General features: G+C 32.6%; 1 protein-coding gene across 4 annotated transcripts in view; it reads right to left on the bottom strand.

Annotated features, from left to right (window-relative positions):
* LOC111049797 (ecotropic viral integration site 5 ortholog) overlaps window positions 1–16,770 on the bottom strand; it is a 215,355-nt gene that overhangs the window by 185,427 nt on the left and 13,158 nt on the right. The gene's annotated exons all lie outside the window — the stretch shown is intronic.

Raw genomic sequence — 16,770 nt, 5'->3', positions numbered from 1 at the left:
ATCATGTTTTCAAATTGGAACAATTGAAAACTATGACGATTTCATCAATTGTTTTTTAATGTGTATATTAGCCGAATCATAGCAATACAAAGTATTATTTCATGTGGTATCAATTTTACTTGGGTTTTTATTAATTACGTTAATTCATAAGAAGCTATGACGATATAAAATGTATTAGGCCTATCAATAGATTGATAGATCTTAAAAACATTAATTTCTTGGATTTTTAATTCTTAAAAAGATTAGATAAATACATAGATTTAGTAAAAATATAATTGATAAATGATATTTTATGATTCAAACAATAACATTGTAATTAACTATTTCCAATATTATTGATTGAATGTAATTTTTCATCTTTCATGGATTGTAATCCCTATTGAAGAGAAAAGAACGCATTGAGAGTCCTGTTAGAACCCTTATCTATTAGTTCTTTTAGGGCCGGTTTCCGAGCTCGGGATCTATAAGTTCTGGACTTAAAGAGTCCAGGACTAAAATAAGATCTCGATCAACTTTAAATCAACTTTCTGAGTCACGGGTTTATGTTCTAAACTCCGGTGTCTATTAAGTTCTCCACTTATTTAAGTCCCGGACTTTAACGCAGTAAACATGAGGGAAATTCTCAATATTTTGCTGTTGTATTGTTGGCATTAGGCCTATAGCAAAACAGCTGATTGCAGCGGGATAATTCAAATGCTCTCCAAACTATTTTGTAACAATTATTTTGTAAAATACATTTCGATTTCTTTGTAAGGTGTATAAATGTCTATAAATTCAAAGCAAAACCTAACCTTTTGAAACATGAATAAAAAAATAAACATTTCATTATCCGTTATGCTATTATTTATCATTGATTTTAGAATAAAAATTTTAGTATGCTACCTATTGAGTTGGAAAACGTATTTGTTTAGAAAAAAAAATTGAATAATAATTTATTATTGTTATATTATTATGTAACAATAATATGTTGAATATGACATTGATTAATAATATTCACATTGGGAGATAAAATTCCAATGCAATCCTTGTATTATTTTTCTTGAATATTTTTTGGTTATGATTGTCACAGTCGTAAAATGAGGTTAGTTTTATAAGCATAATATTATGAAGAACTTTATTCCAAAATAAACTTGCAAACTATAAATTATGAATTTAGGTGGACTAATTCAAATAATTTAGGTATTCCATGAAATTTATTTGGATATTCATCTACTCTAAAACAATAACTGAATTGTATTTGCTCGGTTAAGTCTAGAACTTAAATTTAAACCCTACCCCAGTTGAGGGTTTAAAATCACGCTGTTTCAAGTTCTGGACTTAACGATTTTTGATAAATCCTTGACTCGGAAAGAGACGAAAATCTAATTCAAGTCCTGGACTTATAAGCCCTTTACTCAGAAAGCGAAATTATAAACTCCAGGGACTAACGTGATCTCTAGACTATTTAAGTCCTCGACTTCGTTAACACTGACTCGGAAAGCCAATTTTCTGACTCCAGAGTTTAAAGCCGGTTAAAGTCTAGAACTTAGCTAAGTCCCGAGCTCGAAAACCGGCCCTTAGGCTAGCTTCACACGCATTCGGTTTCATTCGGTTCGGTTCGTTACCGAAAACGAATGAGGCTTTCATACATGTCAGGTTTTAATTCGTACGGTTCTAATTAGGCATTTTCTTCTCAAACACAGTTGTGTTTGGATTTTCACAGTTCATGCTGGTATATTTAAATAAAACAGCTGGTGTTAAATTGTAAGATGTTATTCCTGAACAACAAAATTTTAGAGTTAATTAAAAATTGAGAATTATTTGAATAGTTTCTTTTTGATTTTGTTAATTTTGGATGTTCAGAGAAATTATTTTTTAAATTGAAAAATTGTTTTGACACATGGTATATAAACTTCATCTCTTCTCTCCATAGATGAAATCATGTAATATTCTTGGAAAAATAAAAATAATAAAAATTCTCCTTGAGTTTCAATTTATATATTTCATAATTTTTTAGCAAACTATTGATTGAGAAAAATGTTCCAGTGAACTAACAGAAATGAACTGACAATATGATTTTGACTTGGAAAATTTTGAAACAGATAATCACGAAATCAGGTTAAAATAAAAACAAAAAAGGCAAACGTGTGTAAAAGACTTTGTTTTTTCCTGTTTCCCTAGCAACGAATTCGAATATGATGAAACCTATTCGTGTCGAGGGGGCGGCGTTCGGTGCTATGCGGTTGCTATTCGGTACCGAATTCAAACCGAATCATCGTTTCACACTTGTCGGAATTTGCCGGAAACGAACCGAAAACGAAACGAACCGAACCGAACCGAACCGAAAGTGTGTGAAAGTAGCCTCTCGCTAGCAAGGAATTGAAACCTGATGGAATTTATTAGAATCAAATGGGCGTTCGGTTCTATGCCGTTTCACACTTATCGGAATTTGCCGAAAACGAAACGAACCAAATGAGTGTGAAACTAGCCTACAAATCTTCATTAGAACCGATAACTTTACTGGAAGATGTTTTTATAAATATGAAAACTGATAAGTAGGCTAATCTGTTAATTTGCTGATTGAATAATTATTGTAGACAAAATACCTTCAGTTTCAACAAAGATGAAATTGAAATTTATTCATAACACTGACAGTTTAACAAGAATAAATAAACTTAGCAAATCATTACAATAATTTTGAAAAAAAATATTATCTTCTAATTCTATTTATTTAAATGAAAATAATTTAAAACTAACAAAAACATTATGTAACGTCAGAGTTATGATTAAGTTACCTACTCTGAAAATTAAAACTATTAGACCTTTGCAAGAGACAGAAGCCTCGAAAAGATTTTCAACAGAAAATCTTTGTCTATTCACAGAAAACGAATTGAAAGGAGGAGAATTGAACATTACAGAAGTTATTTATAGAAACCAAAAAGTATAATACAATTCTCGGAAAAATAACAAAAGATATGTGCACACTGCACAAGAAATAAGAATTCCAGTAATAAACTATATTAGAAATAGGATGATAAAGATCACAGACTAGTTTATAGTACAGAGTAGTGTAAACAAAACAGGAGTTGTAAAGACTTGAGTTTCTCTCCTATTTCATGTAAGGAGGATTTCATGAGGTGCAACGCCATATAACGTGATATTGAAAATAAATAAGGGCAGGAGCTCAACTTCTGGAAGATTCTCCTATCCTTCAAAAAATAGCAGAATAGAAAGGAGACATATTTTCTAGAAGAAAGTATAAATGAGTTTTGGTCGTCGTTATTGACTTTATGACTTTCAGTTGATGTTCTATTTATTTGTAGCCTACATATATGAATCAAATAAAACAAATGAATAATTAATGTTTAAATTGTTCAAGAATTTCATGCAATAAGAGTTTATAAATACACTAATGATAGTTAAAATCTGAAAGGAATAGTTGCAATAGTTGTAAACTATATTCTACATACCTGTGATTAATTGGATGATTAAAATGCAATAATTATCTTAGGAGATGATTGATAAAAACTAATATTTTCAAAAATGTATAAGTATGAGAATGAATAAATCAAAACTTGAATTATTTTAAAATAACAATGTTGTCAAAATTTAGTTACCAATTGCCAAACTCAAGTAAGAAAATTATTCTTCAACAAGTTGAAACTTTTCAACAATTCTTCTTCTTCTACACTTACACATGTGGTTTTCTTGGAGGAATAAGGACGAATCAGCATTCTTTAAAACAAACTGAAAACATTTTGAATACATAATTTGTCAGTAATTGAAAAGCACCCCCAAGAAGCAACCTCATGGTACTGCACTGGGGAGATTGATTGATTGATTGATTTTTATTTATGTGCTAGGTCTCGACAACCCATTGCAGAGAAAATTAATTGAAAATACATAAGACATTACGAATAATCTGCAAATTCGGCATAACAAGAATAGGAAAAGTGATTCAAAACCGGCTTTAACCAATGGGTTCATACTACATACATCTCTCATTATGCATTATCCTTTCCATTCTCACGCGTTACACAAAATGAGGCTTATGTGAGCAGAGCACCACCCTCTCAGCAAGAAAATAACCAAGTATGACCAGAGTCTGAGAAGCAACTAAACTTTACTTTTGTATCATTTCTGTCATTGAGCGTTGGACACTGTGTTCGTAAAACAACCGGCTGTTGAGCTAGGAGGTAGGAGGTAGGAGGTAGGAGGTAGATGTGAGAGGAACTGTGTTGCAGCTAGCTGCTAGCTCTTCCTCTTCCACGTGAAACTGGCTTCACCTTTTCCTATATGCTATACCTATAGTGATATTCATTTCAAACTGCCAGCATTGCACATGAACATAATCACAGCTACCCATTTAAACAATTATGACAGTTCAAAGTGAAACTCAGTGTGGATTGCTTTCTCCCTCCACCTACTGATAACCCACACAAAGCCGTGTAAGTCACTGCATCAAGTACGAGTATGTAATGTACAGCCTGCAATAGCACTAGCACATCATCACCACCACCACTATTTTTCTTCAATCTTCCTACACAACTATTTCATCTCGTAAATCTAAGAAAAGTCTAGTAGGTACTTCAAATTTTTGTAAAAACCGGCTACGTTTCTTAACTCTTGAATGGGATAAATTATGATGTGAAAATGTTTTCAGAGTATTGTAATGCCCACATGAGGCTGGGACTTGTGTATCTGTGACAATTGACAATCAGTTGAAGTCTATGTCATCAACTACATTCTACCATAGAGAAACGAAATCTATAAATCATCTAGTTCATCTCTGATTTTACCCAAACTTATAGAGTAAGTAAAGTTCATTAAATATACAGCTTTAACATGCAGTAGCTTATAAAGTCCAAGATGCTAATAACCGTTAAGGCCTTGCAAAGGCTAAAAATAAACTTTCTATGATATTTTTCTTGTGATATATTTCAAAGTTTTCGATTTGTATATCATCAAGCTATCAAAATGAAAAAGTTTTCTCAAGAAAACATTTTTTCTGGTCATTCCTTTTTGAGATATGAGCGCCTAAATTTTCAATTTTTGGGACAGAACATTTCAAATTCGGTAAGAGATGAATCCATAAGATTTAGAGGATAGGTTCTTAATGGTGTTGTTGATCTAGTAAAACAAAAATTTTCCAAAAATATCAACTTTTAGTTGAGTTATTTTTGGTAAATTGAATAACTTTTTCAAAAATTGATATTTTCAGAAAAATTTTGTTTTACTAGATCAACAATACCATGAAGAATCCATCCAAGAAATCTCATGGATTTATACCTTACCGAATTTGAAATGTGCTGTCCCACAGATTCAAACTTCAGGCGCTCATATCTCAAAAATTAATGATCGGAAAAAATGTTTTCCTGAGAAAGCTTTTTCATTTTGATAGCTTGATGATATACAAATCGAAAAACTTTGAAAAATATCACAAGTAGAAAGTTTATTTTAGCCTTTGCACAGCCTTAAATTAGGGATAAAGTAAAGGAGTATAATACTGTATCTGTTGATCTCTGTTGCTTCATACAACAAATAGACAACGTCCACCTTAATTACATAGTATAAAAATAATGCCAAACAGCACCTGACGCTGGACATACATTTAAAAAGCAAATTGACTCTTTTTAGGTAATCCAACACAAGCAACAAAGAAACAGGCATGGGTAGGCCTACTTTTCATTACGATCTATATAGATAGATACTTTAATGGTGCCTAATAAAATGGATATAAAGCGGCCAATACGTGTACATCTATAAATATACCTACAGAATTATAGTTTTAAGATACATCTATACTGTAGTAACTTTACTTTTGACTGGTAGATCAAACAGCGAAATATCCAACATGCAATCAACAGTAGCATAGTAGGATTTATTTAAAACAGTCAGCATTGCTTTGAATAGCATCAATGCCAACCATATTGAACCAATGCTGACAGATTAAAGCGAATCTCACTACAGTAGTGGGACGAGGACGACGCTTATGCCTTGGAGAAATGTCTCTTTTTGTCAACATTCGAATAGCGGCTACAACTATCGATCGATTGGTGCCCCAGATATAAAGTAATATATACAGATATAGACTACAGTTTACAGTGGTTGTTATCTGTGACAAGGAGCGCGCAACTGGACAAATAATAGCAATGCGGGTCGGCGAACCTTATTTTTTGGACTCGATTTCATGCAAAATGGACAATTGTTTAGGCTGCGTTCCAGAGAAATTATGCAAGTTAAATCGGACACGCATTTTGGCTACAATTTATTATCACTAGCATTTTGAAGTTTGTAAGAAAATTTATAGTCTATTATTTTCCCTTCTTTACTTTTGCTTCTTCTTTTTTATTCAAAATTCAAAAAAGTTCTTTATTCAAAAAAAAAAAAATAACAAATACATTTCAAAAAGCAAATAAAATATTGTTACCTAATTTCTAATGTGTTCCCTATAGGCTACCCTGTATGGGGACACTTGAATATATATAATAAAAAATTAATATACAAATTTAAATATTATAACATGAAGAACATAATAATGTTCTTCCTCTTGTCGGCATATTTTGATTTTGAGTTTCATATTTATTAAAATTCTGCATTAAATTCTGAACAATTGTATGTATTTTTTATGTCAGTACGATTTTTTTTGTTTTTATTACAAATGTTTTAATTTCGATGACTGGAAAAGGGCTTTCTGTAGAAATCACATTCAAAAAGTATAAAATGAAACAGAAGCTTTATTTTTGTATTTAAGAAATAACTTTGGTATGAATGGAAAGCTTATAGTTTCCTCTTTAAAATGAATTGTTGAACTTTCTTTAAGTATTGATAGATTTAAGACATATATTTTAGTTTTATTGGAACATGTAGGACACAAGTGCACTTTCTGAAAAGGAACCTCTTGTCGGCTCATGTTATTTTTCCATTACAAAAAGGTAGGTTCCCTTTTCAAAGTCTCATTAATGCTATTTCAGTGTCCAGTGTGTTGTTTTGAAACTAACATACACATACAGAAGTAGAGTAAGCCTATTTTATAAAAAAAATTCAATTCAAAAACTTAGGAAGAAACTGATAATCTATTACAAAAAGAAACTACTCTTGCATTGACAAAAATTGTAGGACTATAAATTTATTCATAAAACATGGAACATAAAGAGCTTTTTACATGAAGAATGCAAAAATAAACTTCAACTCACATTCAATGTCTATTACAAATTGCGCTTTCTTTTCTTTTTTGGGTGTTTAGTCGGCTCAGTGACTTCATCTTCAGCTACTTCAACATCAATTCCAGAATCAGCAGGAACTGCAGGACAAAGTCAATCTTTGAATTCTTCTTTGCAAAAGCTTCTGATGTTTTTGAAAAGATGCTCCTGATGTTTTTGAAGAGATAGTCCTTCCGTTGATGGTTCATACCTTCTGGAATTATGATGTTGGGAAATCCAGAGGGTCCATTCTCTCTAAAGAAATTCAGCCAATCATATACCTCAATGTTGACTTCTCCATTTTCATTCTCAACTGATATAGCCTGATTGACTTTTGTTGTTGGTGTTGACTTCTCAACACAGTCAACAACTTCATCCATACTAGAGACATGGGATACCCTAAACTTCTTTTTGAGTAATCCAAATGGCCAGTCGCAGGAAAATTGTGTGTGTCCCACTGGCATAAAAGAGAGATCATTTCTTTGTTCAACCCATTGCACACTCTCCAAGCAAGATAGCCTAACATGATGTTGTTTTTGTTCTGGCCAACGCAATTATCAGCATGAATGAACATTGTTTCTTCTCCATGGCAGTAGTGTTCCAAGTAATAATGAAATAGGCTTACTATAAGGTTAGACCCTTTTGTAGTGCTGACACTTTCAGGGATTAAAAAGTTCATTTGCTTGTTCACTGTGTCACACATAATACCGAAAATACCTATTTTGAATGGAACAAGAAAATAAATGGGGCCGGGTTGAAGTGGATTGCTTGGAATATGTATCTGTTGTGCCATGTCAAAACTGTAATGAATTGAAGTTTTTCCATTTTCATAATTCTCCCTTGTCTCTTTAATAGTGTCTCTATAAAACTTCCTTTCTTTTGATACTAGATCTAAATGAGATCTCATTTTTTTAACCGTTTGTAATTTTGTTTCATCTGGTAACAATGCTATTTCAGTGTCCAGTGTGTTGTTTTGAAACTAACATACACATACAGAAGTAGAGTAAGCCTATTTTATAAAAAAAATTCAATTCAAAAACTTAGGAAGAAACTGATAATCTATTACAAAAAGAAACTACTCTTGCATTGACAAAAATTGTAGGACTATAAATTTATTCATAAAACATGGAACATAAAGAGCTTTTTACATGAAGAATGCAAAAATAAACTTCAACTCACATTCAATGTCTATTACAAATTGCGCTTTCTTTTCTTTTTTGGGTGTTTAGTCGGCTCAGTGACTTCATCTTCAGCTACTTCAACATCAATTCCAGAATCAGCAGGAACTGCAGGACAAAGTCAATCTTTGAATTCTTCTTTGCAAAAGCTTCTGATGTTTTTGAAGAGATGCTCCTGATGTTTTTGAAGAGATGCTCCTGATGTTTTTGAAGAGATAGTCCTTCCGTTGATGGTTCATACCTTCTGGAATTATGATGTTGGGAAATCCAGAGGGTCCATTCTCTCTAAAGAAATTCAGCCAATCATATACCTCAATGTTGACTTCTTCATTTTCATTTTCAACTGATATAGCCTGATTGACTTTTGTTGTTGGTGTTGACTTCTCAACACAGTCAACAACTTCATCCATACTAGAGACATGGGATACCCTAAACTTCTTTTTGAGTAATCCAAATGGCCAGTCGCAGGAAAATTGTGTGTGTCCCACTGGCATAAAAGAGAGATCATTTCTTTGTTCAACCCATTGCACACTCTCCAAGCAAGATAGCCTAACATGATGTTGTTTTTGTTCTGGCCAACGCAATTATCAGCATGAATGAACATTGTTTCTTCTCCATGGCAGTAGTGTTCCAAGTAATAATGAAATAGGCTTACTATAAGGTTAGACCCTTTTGTAGTGCTGACACTTTCAGGGATTAAAAAGTTCATTTGCTTGTTCACTGTGTCACACATAATACCGAAAATACCTATTTTGAATGGAACAAGAAAATAAATGGGGCCGGGTTGAAGTGGATTGCTTGGAATATGTATCTGTTGTGCCATGTCAAAACTGTAATGAATTGAAGTTTTTCCATTTTCATAATTCTCCCTTGTCTCTTTAATAGTGTCTCTATAAAACTTCCTTTCTTTTGATACTAGATCTAAATGAGATCTCATTTTTTTAACCGTTTGTAATTTTGTTTCATCTGGTAACAAGGCCATTTCAGCACCAGATGAGAAATGTTTCTGACATGTTGAGCAAAGGTCAGATCTTGGCTTCATAATAACAATTTCGGGACACAGCTGTTTCCAAATATATTCGAACATTCTCATTGAAACAGGTTGTGATGGCATATCTTCAGTGAAAGAATCCTTGTAAATTTCATAGATTTTAACTGTAGTGTCACTTGAAGGCAACAGTTTCAAATTTGTATTGTAGACAGTGCTACTTCTGCCTAGCAATATAACTGCATGTTGTTCTGCATAATTGTACAGAAATCTCACAATGTTTTCAGTGTCACAGTACTTTGTAGCATTCTTAGAAACTTTACCTGCATTTCCATCAGGTTTGCTTATTAAACCAGTATCTTATCTAACCGTTCAGTGTTAGGTTTTTTTTGAACGTTGTGTTGTTTTGGATTCAGCAGTTAAACATCTCAATTGTCCCAAAATAACTTGATCCAATACATTTGTATGGTCTTCATTGTAGTGGTCAAGCTCCACAGAATCTTGACGCATTTTTGCATAGTCATCAGAAGTAAATTTACTAGAACATGATGCTTTACATCCACACCCATTTTCGAGAAACTTTGAAATCACTTCGAAGTCTTTGTTTGGCTCAAAAAAGTCGAATTGAATATTTAAATTGTCTGCTGGAACAATATTTTCTCCACCGTCGACATCATCCACAACCTCATCATTAGCACTTTCTTCTATTTCAATAACAATATCATCTAAATCAATAAGATTTTCATAGTTACCAATGGAATCATCAAACTTTGGGATGTCTTTTAATAAAGATAAATCACACGAATTGAGTGGATCGTCCTGTCAATGTTCATCCTCAGAATCCTCATCACTTGATTCAAGTTGTCTGTTAGTAAAGTAGTCTTCAAACACACAGTAATCCTCAGCACTTATATTGCAACTAACACCCAAATCATTCAATATTTTCAAAACTTTTCCTTCTTTTTGACTCATTTTGGAGATGAACTAATAATTCCATAAACAACAGCTGAAGTAAAACCACCAATCTTCAAACTGAACTGAACAAACACATAGGTTTTATCAGAAGCAGTGATGCAACCTCCTGTCTCATCAAACACATGTTCTATGAAACTATTCAATTTATAATAAAATTATTGCTTATTAATTTTAGATTTACAAAATTATAATTAAATCTGTGATAATGACAGAGTAAAAGAAAATTTAATTTATTTCTTTAAATTTCTGCATTCAAAGTACAAAGTTTGCAAGCCTGAAACCAAGTTTTAAAAAAGTATCCTCTTATTGGGAATGTACTGAAATAATCAGAAAACATTCTGCTCATAACATTGTTATAGTTCTTCAAGTTTCCATTAGAATTCAGGAAAATTCAATTTATGAATGAATGTTTGTTCACTTTGTGACTGCTGAAAAGGGACCTTTTGTCGGCAATGCTATTTTGCCATAACCGACAAGAGGTACCTTTTCTCAGGCCATGCAGAGCCCAACAAAATAATTAATATCAAACTTTTCTCATCTCGAATCGAATGTTTGTTCCATAATAGACTATACTACAAGAATCGAGCTTTCATGATCGATAAAGAACCAAAAATCGATATTTTTGACCTTAGTCACTATTTTCAGCTCTCCTGAGAATTTCATTCTGCCGACAAGAGGTCCCTTTTCGCTTTCGGCCTCACTTATATTGAAATAATCAATATGTCAATAATCATTCTTGCACACATTCACACACACACACACACACACATACGCAAAACTTAAAATTATGTACGGAGTGGTTGCTGTTTATTCAATATAGTTCAATATTCATATTTAGTTCAATTTAATTCAAAGTTAACGTTTCGTTTTTTCAAAGTGATGATGTAATTAGACCATAAATGGATACACGTTTTTGAAGAAAGAGACAATGATTGAAATTTAATACTGTCTTACTGTTTACGCATACCGGACGGGATTTGTGAGTTCAATGATTTTTAATTGTTGCAATGTTCATGTCGTGTAATGTGTAAATTATACTCAATTTATCCCTACATTAATTTAGTAAAAAAATCATTTGCGTTGTCTACTTTTAATGTGAATTTCTTGATTTTTTTCCTTGATAGTTATTTTCCTTGTTGTTGAATATTTTTATTGCTATGTATTTGAAGTATCGTCTGGAATGTTCTAATCTTGGTTTTGGGAGGTTACTGTCCTGTGAATTCCTGAAGTTTATTCTTTCTTTCATCTGTTGGATATCGAAATTATTTTCAGCTAAATCCAGCATTGCTTTGAATAGAAAAGAATGTCTCACTGGTAATATTGATAGTTCTCTGCAGAGCATCATTGAACTATATTGTTTAGGTTTATTACAAATTATTTTCAATATAATTACGTTTCTGAACAGTAATCACAGGTTTAATATGAACATTTTATGCACTCCCATAGCATATCAATCCATAATTTATTCTAGAACCAATAATTGCATGGTATAATTGTAACAATACTTCTTTTGGACATAACTGTCTGAAGTAATAGAACTTCCTTATGTATAAAAATAACTCATTTTCCATCTTCTGTACATGATCTGACCAAGTGAGCCCAGATACTTAACTGTATGATTGTGCTTGATTTATTGTTTCACAGTTACACAATATATTATTCGCCTGTTGCGCACAATCTAATTTATGGAAGTAAATACTAGCCAACTCCAGATCCGTGTTTTGAAGATTAAATTGTATTATATTAGATTTGTCTGTGTTGATAGTTAATTTATTTTCGCAAAACCACCACCTAAGGTGCTTAAGATCCATTTCTAATTTATTTTCAAGTTCTTGATTTGTTTTGGCCGAATAAAATATAACTGTATCGTCTGCAAATGATATAATCTTTCCCAGTAAGTCACCATCCAGCAATCGTTAATAAAGACCAGGAATAAAGTACTTGATAACACTGATCCTTGAGGAATACCTATGGTAATGTCCCCGGGTTCACTCAACTTATCATTGATTCTGACCCTTTGACTCCTATTAGATAGGTAGCATCTTAACCAATCATTAGCAATTCCTCTTACTCCTGATAAATCAAGTTTTTTTAGAAGCATGTTTTTATCAATAGCATCATATTATGCTTTAGAGATCAAGAAATAGAGCTGCACACTTATTATTAACACTAAAACTGTTATTTATTTTTGAAATGAGATTTTTAATTGCAACTTCTGTACTTCTTCCTTCACGGAAACCATATTGGTTATCACTAAAAAAGTTATTATTTTTATAAAAGTTTTCAAGTCTAATCTTGAATATTTTTTCTAAAATCTTGGAAAAAAACGGTAAAAGTGAAATTGGGCGGAATTGATCTATGTTTTTGCAATTTGGCTTTTTAGGAATAGGTATAACTACGCTGTGTTTGAACATGCTTAGGAATTTTCCTTTCACAATACTCAGGTTAATAAATCTTTTAAATCTAATAAAGTTTTTTTAATCATGCTTGTGCCTATTCCATCAACACCTGGCAAAGATTTGTTTTTCAATTTTCTTATTATACTTGCTACTTCCTCGGGATTTGTGGAGTGAAGAAAAATTGATTTAGTTGGAGATTTGTATGGAAACCTTATTTTTGATATTCTAGCAGTCTCTTCCCTGGTTTGCAATGTGCTTTGTTCTAATTTATCACTCATTTTATTCACAACATAAATAAGAATTAAACAAATTAGAAATTTTATTACTATCATGTATGCTATTTCCCTGCTCATCAACAATTAGTTTTAGTGACTCTTTATTTTTTTTCAATCCTATTAACGCGTCAATTGTTTTCCACGTCTTTCTAATGTTTCCCTGGCTTTCTCTGAACAGTTTTGAATAATAATATTGTTTTCTTTCTCTCAGTTTATTACGTAAGTTATTTTTGAATGTATTGTATATTTGTTTTTAGTCATCATTATTAGGTTGTTTGATTACATTCTTGTATAACTCATTTCTTAAGTTTATTTGCTTGATTTATCCATGGCGACCTACAGTTTCTATGTCAGTTATTTTTTACATGAAGATTTTCTTGTGAATCTTTGATAGAGCTTGTTAAAATTCTCCCATCCCTCATCTACCGATGCTGCTGGTATTTCTCTATCCCAATCAATCGACGATAAAATATTATTCATCTTTCCATAATTGATAAGGTTTATTTTATTATTATCTGTATCTGCTTCTTCGTTGGATCTCTTCAATCCTTCTACTTGAAGTATGATTGTACTGTGATCAGTTACATCTAAATGTAGTATTTCTGGAATTAGATTAATTTTATTCAGTTTTGTTATATTTTTGCCAGATTTTAAGTAAAGATGATCTATTAAAGTGTGAGAAAGTCGGGACCTATGCGTGTAATCAGTATTGAGTGAGTCAAATCCAAAACTGTTCATTAGATATTTGTAATCGTCAATAATTCTGGTGTTCTGAAAAAGATCTATATTTATATCTCCTGTGAAAAAGAAAGGGGCCTCATTGTTTTCGTTAATATTAAATATTTCTTCAAAGTAGAAGGTTAATTAGTTAACAAATATTTTGGGTGAGTTTGATTGCAACCTGTAAGCAGCCAACAACTGAAATTCAAAGTTATTATATGAACAAGATAGGCCTCTTTCACACGATAGGAGACGTGCAACTTGAACACTGAACAGTGTTCTCGTTTTTTTGTCGAAGTACATTGAGTCAAATCGTGTCTTTCACATGGTGACTCCTATCCAGGAACCTCGTTTTGTCACGTCTTTTCCCCTCGAGGCAAGCAGAGGCAAGATCTAACAACTGTGCCGACGTTTCCACAAAGTATGACTCATCACTTTTTTCTCAAAGTCTAACTTCCTTAAAAATATAGATAGAAGATTTCTGATTTCGGATTTGGATTCAGCGACCCCAAATTCTTTAAAGCGTAAGTCCCGTTTTCGAAAATATCCGAAAACAAGGAAGTTATGGCTGTTTTTAATAAAGCTTTCTATTATCATATAATTATACGGTAAAAACGAACAGGTTCTGTACTATACAGTACGTAAGTACTCTAGCTATTATAATACAACTTACACTGTATTCGTGTAGGAAATTTGGTAGGTTATTTATCTTGATTTCTGAAAATACCCCAAAATAAGGGAGTAAGATAACTTTGAAAAACCAAAGTTTTCCTGCCGATTGAAGAAACATTAAAAATTAGTCTAAGACATATTATGTCTTAGAATAAAAACGTGTAACAAATATCAGATCACTATTCAAGCTATCAAGCTTTTCATAAATTTCATAAGTTTGTGTCGACGGTATATGACATAAAAGGCAAATGCTCGCGCTTGGTCCATAGTTCTACGACTGAGGAATGAGGATTTAGGTCAGCAACTAAAATCGACAAGCCATGATTGTCAATCTTACTCATGATACAAAGCTTTGTACTATGATACATGGTTTTCATTCCGTATCATTCTTTAATAAAAATAAAACAAGATTCTGGTTTCAAAAGCATCAAAGTCGCCAGGCTGGTCTGAGCTATTCATGACTTTTTTTCAGTATGCATTATCAACTCAGCAGTTCTAATACACAGACATCACTACTTGGAATGCCATGACATTTTCTATTCTCTCAATTCCTATTATTACCATAGATCGATTCAGATCAGCACAATGTTTATACTGTATGTTCATAATAGATTTTTCTGATTGTAAAAAGAAATAGTCAATAATTGCTGGGAATTTAAAGTGATATTCAACGATTTGAACCTGATAATTGGATTGTTGAATGACAATTGAAATTCAGTGAATTTTACTGTACAACATTCCTTTTCCTCCTATTTTATTGGGTGATGAGTGGAGATGATTTATGATTTCATATTTGGATTCATCTTTTCATAGTTCAATATTTTTTGGAAAACTAGAATTTTTAAAAATTAAAAATGTTTATGTATAAACTTCTCAGGTGTTCAAAACTTCTTAAAACCTTTGCCTGTCCCTTTGTGAGGCAGGAGTATTATTATCTTAGTATGTACTATATAATTATATGATAATGGAAAGCTATATTAAAAACAGCTATAACTCCCTTGTTTTCGGGTATTTTTGAAAATGGGACTTACGCTTTAAAGAATTTGAGGTCGCTGAATCCAAATCCGAAATCAGAAATCTTCTATCTATATTTTTAAGGAAGTTAGACTTTGAGAAAAAGTGATGAGTCATAGGTTTGAGCAAACGTCGGCATAGTTGTTGGATCTGTCGGCTTATTCGTAAGATCCCCATGTGAAAGTACAGGAGAGCTGCAAAATATGAAATATGATCTTCCGTAATATGATATTCCAGGAGCGAGGTCTCTGCCGTGTGAAACTGGCCATATAGGTACACAGTCCGCTGAAATAAAATCTATTGTCTTTGTTTTGAACGTTATCTCACTGCTAATATAAACCAAAGTTCCTCCTGCTCTGTAGTTATGATTAAAATTACCATGTACGGAATAGCCCTCTATATGATATAAGTCTATTTCATTCTCTAGTATCCTTATTTCTGTCAAGACTATTATTAGCGGGTTGTTTTCTAATTTCCTCATTTTCACTAAGAATAAATCGAAATTACTTCGCATACTGCGTATATTTTGATGAATAATGAATGTTGAATTTGATGAATAATTAGTGTTTCACTGTTACTTATCTCTGATGACATTTTTATTTACTGGCACTGTTATTTTCTGGGTTACCTGGCTGCTCTGATGCACTTCTCACGCTCAACTTTCTCACTTGTTCGCTGTTCTTGAGTTCAATAACTGGTGTTCCATCTTCTTTCCTTGCTAGAATCTTCCCTTCCTTGATCCATAGGTATTTGATGTCGCCTCTTTTGAAGATCTCTCTCGCCATGGTGAAAATCCTTCTTCGCGTAGGTGCTGGACTTTCATTCACATAGACTGGATGGTCCGTTGTTCCTCCCATCTGCTTTGTAGAAAACTGCCTCGTAACTTTCCTTTTATTCAATATTACTTGTTTGTCTGTTCGACAAACGAACTTAACGATTGGTGGAGGTAGGTTTTCATTTCGTTGTTTTAGTCTGTGACAAATGTCGATTGCATCTGCTTCTATTTTGTGTCCCAATGCTTCGCTCATTCTAAAAATGATTTCTGTTACATCTTCATCCTGTTTTTTGGGTATACCATTTATTTCCAGCATGTTCGATCTTGAGTATTGCTCCATATCCTCGACGCGCTCATTCAGTTCTGCATTTTCTTTCCTGAGGCTAGATACTTCTGTTGAAAGCTTATCGATGTTGATGAGGCATGTGCTAATTTTCTTGTTTATCTCATCAAACTTCTTATTTATGTCGTTAATCGCCTGATGACATGATTCAATTGATTTCCCAAGCTCCAACTCCATTTTCTTAATATTCTCCTTCATCAACGTCTGATTTCCTGCGATTACCTCAAGAACTCCTGCGAGTTCTTGGAGA

Source organism: Nilaparvata lugens, chromosome 6 (assembly GCF_014356525.2).
Source record: "Nilaparvata lugens isolate BPH chromosome 6, ASM1435652v1, whole genome shotgun sequence".
NCBI lineage: Eukaryota > Metazoa > Arthropoda > Insecta > Hemiptera > Delphacidae > Nilaparvata > Nilaparvata lugens.
Note: the sequence above shows the minus strand (reverse complement) of the source record. Positions and strands in the feature narration are given on the sequence as shown.